Here is an 8,824-nt window from a genome sequence, read left to right as displayed (position 1 = left end):
TCCACTCACCTCAGCCTCCCAAAGGCGCGGGGTTACAGGCTGAGCCACCGAGCCCGGCTTTCTTTCTGCTGCTTACACAGAAGTTCACAACCTCAGCCTATAGCTGTATGTTCAAGAGAGGTTTCTAGAGGCGTCTGATGCCACAATTTCCTGAGTTCCAGAGGATTCTGTGACATCGTTTCTTGGCTTTTCCCACTCTTGGGGGCTCAGGTTTTGGCTCTCCTGAGTCTATGAAGTCAGTTACCATGCACCCATGACCTTACCAGCTTCCAGTGTCTTCTTGCTCTTGTCTTCACTTTTGTTATCTTTGTTCTTGTGAGTGCACGCTTCCTAAAAATCCATTCACCGTCATTCTGGTGAAATTTGAGGAAGAAATGCAAGTCAGGTACCTTTGCATCCTTCATTTCTATGCCCTTACTTTTTAAAAAATCAGTCACTTCAAGGGAGTCCTTGGAAAATTACTGATCGGAGCCGGGTGCAGTGGCTCATGCCTGTAATCTCAGCAATTTGGGAGGCGGAGGTGACAGTATTGCCTGAGCCCAGGGGTTCGAGATCAGCCTGGGCATCGTGGCGAGACCTTGTCTCTACAATAAATCAAAAAATTAGCTGGGCATGATGACTTGGGCCTGTGGTTCCAGCTACTTGGAAAGCTGAGGTGGAAGGATCACCTGAGCCCAGCAGGTCAAGGCTATGGTAGTTGTGAACATGCCACTCTAGCCTCTGTGACAGAGTGAGACTCTGACTCAAAAGAAGAAAAAAAAAAAAATCACTGGTCTGTTTCAGTGTCTCCTTTTTATATAGGGGAAACTGAGGCTCAGAGAACTGAGATGACTAACTCAAATTTACATTGTTGTAGCAGTCAGAACTGAAAGCTTACTTTGTTGATTCAGAGTTCAGTCTTCTCTTCTTATTCTGTTATTATGACTTCAAAGGCCACGTAGCCACGATACTTTCATTCTCCTTTTTTTTTTATCAGATTTCAAATGTAGTACCTAATACGTATTTTGGTGTTTTTTGGTTTTGGTTTTTTTTGAGTTGGGATCTCACTCTGTTGCCCAGGTTGGAGAGCAGTGGCATTTTCACAGCTTATCATAGCCTCAACCTCCTGGGTTCAGGTGATCCTTCTGCTTCAGCTTCCTGAGTAGCTGGAACTATAGGCCACACCACCACACTTGGCTAATTTTTTTTGAGTTGTTTTTTTTTTTCATAGAATTGAGATCTCGCTATGCTGCCCAGGCTGGTCTCAAACTCCTTGGCTTAAACAATCCTCTATCCTCAGCCTCCCAAAGAGCTGGGGATTACATCTGTGAGCTACCACGCCCAGCCTGGTTATTCTTTGTGCCTCTGTTTAGTATATGCTAAACGTTTCTGGTTTATTCACTTACCTATTCATTCTTTCATTCACTCATTCAATAATATTTTTTGAGCTATTATTAAGCGCCATACACTACTCTAGGCACTGGTATAATAGCCATTAACAACACCAAGTCCATGCTCTCAGAGAACTTCTAATATATTCAGAGGAAGAGAATAACTGAGCAGCCTCAGTAGATCGATCTGAGCAGAAATCTAACCACAGGCACACGCACACATGCCAACTATTAGGAAAACAACAACTTAGTGAATTGTAAAAAAAATAAAATAAACTGCTCATGCCTACAACCTAGCACGTTGGGAGGCTGAGGCGAAAGGATTGCCTGAGCCCATGGGTTTGAGACCAGTCTAGGCAACATGATATGATCTCGTTCGTCTCTTCAGTAAATAAAAAAATTAGCCAGGCGTGGTGGCGCATGCTTGTAGTTCCAGCTACTGGGAAGGCTAAGGAGGAGGGATCACCTGAGCCCAGCAGGTTGAGGCTGCGGTGGCCCTGAAAAAAAAAAAAAGAACTCATGTTTCACTGAGGAGTGTTGAACAGAAGAAGCCTGAAGGATTGGGTCAGGCACCTCTAACTCCAGACCTCAGTGTTTTATTCTGCTCTGTAAAACATAGCTTTCCCTCTTCCTTTAGATTTTTTTGTACATGTCAAAACAGCCTTAAATATCTTACATTTTTTATTGGACTTTGGAGTTCAAAAAACTTGTTTTCAAATTCATTTTTCATTTTAGGCACACTCACCTCTTAACAACTCAGTGAAATGAGAGTCATCTCTGTTTACTAAAGGGAAACACAGTTAATACATTTCCCCAGGTAACAAGACTAGCAATTGAACCATCTAGAGATTTAATTCCAGTTTCTGGCTGAGGGTTGCAAAGACAGCATGGATGACAGCCTTCTTCCTTCTTCCACCCGTCTTCTCTTTCCTTCTTTCTCTTTTTCTTCTTCTTCTTCTTTTTTTTTTTTTGAGTTGGAGTCTCACTCTATCCCCCCTGAGCTGGAGTGCAGTGACACACTCACAGCCACCGCAGCCTCGACCTACTGGACTCAGGTGATCCTTCTGCCTCAGCCTTCCAAGTAGCTGAAACAACAGGCACGCACCACCACGCCCAGCTAATTTTTTTATTTATTGTAGAGACAAGGTCTCTCCTAGTTGCCCATGCTGGTCTTGAACCTCTGGACTCAGACAATCCTCTCACCTCCGTTTCCCAAAGTACTGGGATTATAGGCGTGAGCCACCATGCCCAGCCATCTTCTACTTAATTATTATCAGACGTGGAGTGCCTCCTGTCCAGGGGCCAGAAAGGCAAGCAAGACATCTACAGAAAGCCAGAGTGCAGTTGCACACAAGTTGGCCGTCCTGCGGGAACATAATTGTAGGCAGGATCATTTGAAAGATGAATTCTTGCCCTGGAACATGGCTCCCTTTCCCCATAACTTATAACAGCATCTAACCTGCTCCTGGAAGAGTTTTGCTGCAAAAGAAAAATCTCATAGCTTAGAGAGTGGAGAGGAATAATTTTTGAAGGTGATAAGTGATTGAAAACGTCTCGAAACTTAAAGTAGTCTAGCTCACTCTCCTCAAGTGTAGTGAACTTACGAATTAATTACAGTTAGGATATCAAAAAACTGAAGCATTAATTGGTGCAAAATTGCAACTAACACATGGGCCTGGAGAAGAATGTCTTTTTTTTTTTCCAGCATCAAAGAATATTAAATTGAAATCACCCCCAGGCATATAGTTTTCAATCCTATGCTTAATTATCTCCTGAGAAGGGGATTCCATAAATTCCCTGTATAACCATAATCAGCAAGTTCTTTTGTATCTGACCTAATCCCTATTCCTTCCATGTAAACTCATTTCCTCACATTCCATTCTCAAGGGAGATACAGTACAGCTATCTGCTCCTTTGTAATAATCCTCCTGAGCAATATTTGCAAACAATCTCCTTTGAGCTAAATAATCCTGATTCCTCTCACCTTTCTTTGAGTTGGAGTCTCACTCTTGTCGCCCAGGCTGGAGTGCAGTGGCACGTTCACAGCCACCGCAGCCTCGACCTGCTGGGCTTAGGTGATCCTTCCGCTTCAGCATTCCAAGTAACTGGAACTACAGGCGCATGCCACCATGCCTGGCTAATTTTTTAATTTACTGTAGAGACGAGATCTTGCCAAGTTGCCCAGGGTGGTCTCGAACCCCTGAGCTCAGGTGATACTCTTGCCTCCGCCTTCCAAAGTGCTGAGATTACAGATGTGAGCCACCGCACCCAGCTCACCTTTCTTTTAAACTCTTCCGCTGCTTTCCTACCAAGGCTTTCGTGTGACGCTCATCTTCCTTGGAGAGTTTCTTTCCCGGGTCCTGCCATGGTGAAAGACTTAAGAGATAAGAATCTAGCTGCAAAGTAGCCACCAAAGAGGTGACAGGAAATCAGGTCTGCACAGCTCCATACTAGGCTAAAGAAATAAAACAGATTCTCCCTTAAGAAATATGTTTTTCTTTTCTTTTTTAGAGATGAGGGTCTTGCTTTGTTGCCCAGGCTCCAGAGGCCACCCACAGGCATGATCATAGCTCACAACAGCCCTGAACTCCTGGCCTCAAGTGATCCCCCTGCCTCAGTCTCCAGAGTAGTTAAGACTACAGGCGACCACACACCCCTAGCTTTGTTTTTCTATTTCTTAAGGCATCTTTGGCAATATCTAGGTTCAACCATAGGCTAATATGTGAGATGAGTAGATTTTTTTTTTTTTGAGTTGGAGTCTCACTCTGTTGCCCAGACTGGAGTGTAGTGGCCGCTCCCAGCCACCGCAGCCTCGACCTGCTAGGCTCCAGCGATCCTGCCGCCTCAGTCTTCCGGGTAGCTGGAGCTACAGGCGCGCGCTACCACCCCCGGCTAATTTTTTGATTTATTGTAGAGATGAGGTCTCACCAAGTTGGCCAGGCAGGTCTCGAACCCGTGGGCTCAGGCAGTCACTCACCTCAGCCTCCCAAGGCAGGGGATTACAGGCTGAGCCACCGAGCCTGGCTTCAGATGAGTAGAATTAATCCTTGGTGTCATTATCCTCAACATACCTCCCGGCCCCCAGAGTACTCCAAGCACCAAATGACTCTTTCCCACTCTCCCTCCTCTCCAAACCTCTCTTCCGTCAGTATGCTTTGAGATTTTAGGGGCAAAGCATAAAAGCCAAACACATTTCCTCTGATGCCCCAGTTTGATATGTATTTATTTTTATTTATTTACTTTTTTAGAGACAGTATATTGCCCAGGCTGGTCTCGAACTCCTGGGCTCAAGCAATCTTCATGCCTCAGCTTCTCAAAGTGCTAGGCTTCAAGGCGTGAGTCAAACTTGACGTTTATGAACATTTGTTAAGCGGGCCTATTCTGCTTAGCCACAAAGTCCCTCCGGCTCGTATCCCTCCAGGAGGAACCTGGTTGTATTTGTCACTCAAGTGATATTTTAGAGAAAGTCAGTGTTCCAAGAAATCAGAGGTTACTGCATTGGAGAGCAGAAAGCTGAGGGACCCATCAGAAAACCTAGGGGACCCTGTTGACCCTCCAAGCAGAAGCCTTTGCACATTAAACTTTCCTCATGGTGAATTTTTTTTTTTTTTTTTAGTGTCACTTCTGTCTAATAGCAAAAATCTTCTTAATTTTTTCAAAAGGTAAAAGTTTGTTTGGTTGTTTGTTTGTTTTTTTGACAACTCACTCCATTGCCCAGGCTGGAGTGCAGTGACACAATCACGACCACCCCAGCATCAACCTGTTGGGCTCTGGCGATCCTTCCATCTCAGCCTTCCAAGTGGCCGGAGCTACAGGCATGTGCCACCACGTCTGGCTAGTTTTTGATTTATTGCAGAGACGAAGTCTCACCAAATGGCCCGGGCTGGTCTCAAACCCGCGGACTCAGGCAATCCACTCACCTTGGCCTCCCAATTGCTGGGATTACAGGCTGAGACACCGAGTCTGGCCAAAGGTTTTTAAAAAATTTTTTATTTTTTGAGTCAGAGTCTTATTCTGTTTCCCAGGCTGGAGTGCAGAGACACACTCACAGTCACCGCAACCTCGACATGCTGGGCTCAGGTGATCCTTCCACCTCAGCCTTCCAAGTAGCTGGAACCACAGTCATGCACTACCACCATGCCCAGCTAATTTTTTTTATTTATTGTAGAGATGAGGTCTCGCCAAGTTGCCCGGGCTGGTCTCAGACCTCTGGGCTCAGGCAATCTTCTTCCTTCTGCCTCCCTAAGTGCCGGATTACAGGTGTGAGTCACAGCACCTGACTGGTAAAAGTTCTTAAAACCTTGGTTATATTGAAAAATTTTATGTCTTACAGGGGAAAATTAGCCTTAGAGGTGGAAAGGACAGTCTAAAGAGGGGTTTTGCCATATTTCCAGCAAATTCTCGGAAAAAAATTTGGCTGGGCACTGGTGGCTCATACCTGTAATCCCAGTACTTTGGGAGGCCGAGGTAGAAGAATCGTTTGAGCCTAGGAGTTTGAGACTGGCCTAGGCAACATAGCAAGACCTTGTCACTTCAGTTAAAAAAAAAGTCCAGGTTCAGTGGCTCAGTCTGTAATCCCAGCACTTTGGGAGACTGTGGCAAGAGGATTGCCTGAGCCTCGGGGTTCGAGACCAATGGGCAACTTGGTGAGACCGAATCTCTAAAATAAATCACAAAAACTAGCCTGGCGTGGTGGTGTGCATCTGTAGTTCCAGGTACTTGGAAGGCTGAGGCAGAAGCTTTGCCTGAGCCCAGCAGGTCGAGGCTGCGGTGGCCGTGAGTGTGCCACTGCACTCCAGCCTGGGCAACAAAGAATGAGACTCCAATACACACACACACACACACACACACACACACACACACACACAAATTAGTCAAGCATGGTGGCATGTATCTGTAGTCCCAGCTACTCAGGAGGCTGAGGCAGAAGGCTCGCCTAAGCACCAAAATTGAGGTTGCCTTGAGCCATGATTGTTTCACTGTACTCCAGTCTGAGAGAAAGAATGATACCCCAACTCAAAAAAAAAAAGATTCTCTTGGGCACATTATTGGACCAAGGTCAACATATATTAGGGTGAACTTAACTCATCCGGTTTGGTGAAATGCATCCTGCAACCTTGAGTGCAGGGAGCTTGTTTGCTCTGTTGTGTTTGGGGTTTTATTTTGAACAGCGCCGGGACAAGCGTTTCCAAAACTCAGGAAATTGAAAGGCCTTTTTAATGGGCACTGATTAAAATAAACTGACATGGCAACAGATTCTATTTGGCAAATAGACATCAGAAAGCAAACATTGAGACTTCCTGGGCAGGGCATGGTCCTGGCACTGTTCCTGAATGTGAACAATCGGGTGCATGTCAGATTCTGGAGGAGGAAGCCTTGTTCACTGTCGCTGGGAGAGGCAAGGCCATCTTGCCTTTGCTGCTATCGGGCTGAGCCCACAAAACCCAGGTGACTCACAAAAGGGAAAGGAGAGCGACTTACCTCCTGCTTTTTGGATGTATCCTTATTCGCATGGAAAAAGACTTTTTTAAAATCGTGGTTTGTAGCCGGGCACGATGGCTCACCCCTATAATCCCAGCACTTTGGGAGGCTGAGGTGAGAGGATTGCCTGAGCCCACAGGGTGAGTGCCCAGCCTAGGGGCTAAATTCTTAAAGTATATCTAGAGTTGTTCTGGTCCCTGGAGTTATTTTTGTTTGCTTTGTTGATATGGTTTTGGGTTTTTTTTTTTAAACATTAAAATAATTAAGAGATTTGATTCTCTTCTGGAAATAAAGCTCCCACTCTGGGAAAAATGAATTTTGACAGAAAGAGACTGTCCGCCGGGCTCGGTGTCTCAGCCTGTAATCCCGCGCCTTGGGCGGCAGAGGTGAGTGGATTGCCTGAGCCCGTGGGTTCGAGACCCGACTGGACAACTTGGCAAGCCCTCATCTCTACAATAAATCAAAAATCAGCCGGGCGTGGTAGCGCGCACCTGTAGTTCCAGGTACTCGGAAGGCTGAGGTGGAAGAATCGCCGGAGCCCAGCAGGTCGAGGCTGTGGTGACCGGGAGCGGCCACTGCACTCCAGTCTGGGCGACAGAGTGAGACTCAAACTCAAAAAAAAAAAAGAGAGACTGTCCATGAGACAATCGTCCCTGCCTTTAATTACATAACACAGGGAGGCAGGGGGTAGTGTGGGAGAGGGCCCAAAATACAGATTTCCAAAAACGAAGAGTAAAAGTACAGTTTCTCTGCTTCTCAGGAAAAATGACCCCTGCCCCCTCGCCATCCCACCAATCTCAGGAGAAAAGCTAATTAGAGGGAGCATGGCCAGGGCCAACTCTATGCAAAAGTGTGTGCCGCTGTGTGTTCATGAAATGGGTGACAGGGCAAGCTGTAACCGGACCCAAGGACGTGAGCAGCCCTACGTTTTGCAGAGCTGCTTTTCTGGCAGAGGCTTTTGAGGGGCCCCAGAAAGGGAGTGGAAGAAATGGGGCAAGTTCCTGTCCTCAGAGGGCAAGGCCTTTGCGTGAGTGTTTTGTTTTAATGAAGCAACCGGGAAGGTTACTTATCTTGGCCTGATACATGTGCCTTTCAGCATGACAGGAAAGAGGAGGCTTATTCCTAAACAGACCTGGCCCTCTGGGGCTTCCCACATGGGAGGGGGAGACCGCTTACAAGACGTTTAGGAAGGGGAGGCTCTGGCTTTTCAAAGAAAATGCGGTGTTTTTCACTGGAGAGCCCTGATCGCTTTTCCCTACCTAGAGCCATTTTCTGAGGGTTGCGCTGAGGCCAGTTTCGCTGAAGACTAACTCCAGGGCCTTGTGCGCTGTTAAATGCAAACCATGTGTGTGACTTGAGGTTTCCTCCCTCTCCAAAGCACTGCACGTTTGGCACAGAGAATGCCTTTTGCTGAAATGCAGAGGGGTGGGTAATAAGAAGTAGGGTGCTTCGAGCACTGGGAGAGCCTCATGCTGTGCCCCACAGGAACCTGTCTCTCTGTGTAAACAGTTAAACCCCTACCCCAAAAGGTTTTTCCGATAGCAGTCTCCCCCTGCCCCCATTTTTCAGGCCGTTTGTATGCTTGGCCCACAAGGCTCTCTCTACTGTAGCTAGAACAAAGTCTAGATTTCACCCCAGTTTTTAACAAGTGCGTTTAGAAAATGGCCCCCAGTCTGCCAAGGTTCTCTTTTCACAGTTTAAAAGTCTCATCCGCCGGGCGCGGTGGCTCATGCCTGTAATCCCAGTGCTTTGAGAGGCTGAGGCGAGAGGATTGTCTGAGCCCACAGGTTCGAGATCCGCCCGCGCAGCAAGGCAACACCGTGTCTCGACAATAAGTTAAAAAACTAGCCAGGCATGGCGGCCCATGTCTGTAGTTCCGAAACTTGAAAGGGTGAGGCAGAAGGATCACCTGAGCCCAGCAGGTTGAGGCTGCAGTGGCCATGAGCATGCCATTGCACTCCAACCTGGGCAAC

General features: G+C 46.8%; 1 protein-coding gene across 1 annotated transcript in view; it reads left to right on the top strand.

The window, feature by feature from the left end:
• TGFBR3 (transforming growth factor beta receptor 3) overlaps positions 1 to 8,824 on the top strand; it is a 225,280-nt gene that overhangs the window by 215,002 nt on the left and 1,454 nt on the right. The window lies entirely within an intron of this gene.

The sequence above is a fragment of the Carlito syrichta genome, unplaced genomic scaffold (genome assembly GCF_000164805.1).
Source record: "Carlito syrichta isolate Samal-C Ts95f unplaced genomic scaffold, Tarsius_syrichta-2.0.1 Scaffold309922, whole genome shotgun sequence".
Classification (NCBI taxonomy): domain Eukaryota; kingdom Metazoa; phylum Chordata; class Mammalia; order Primates; family Tarsiidae; genus Carlito; species Carlito syrichta.
The sequence above is the reverse complement of the archived record's forward strand: the minus strand, read 5'-3'. Positions and strand labels throughout refer to the sequence as shown.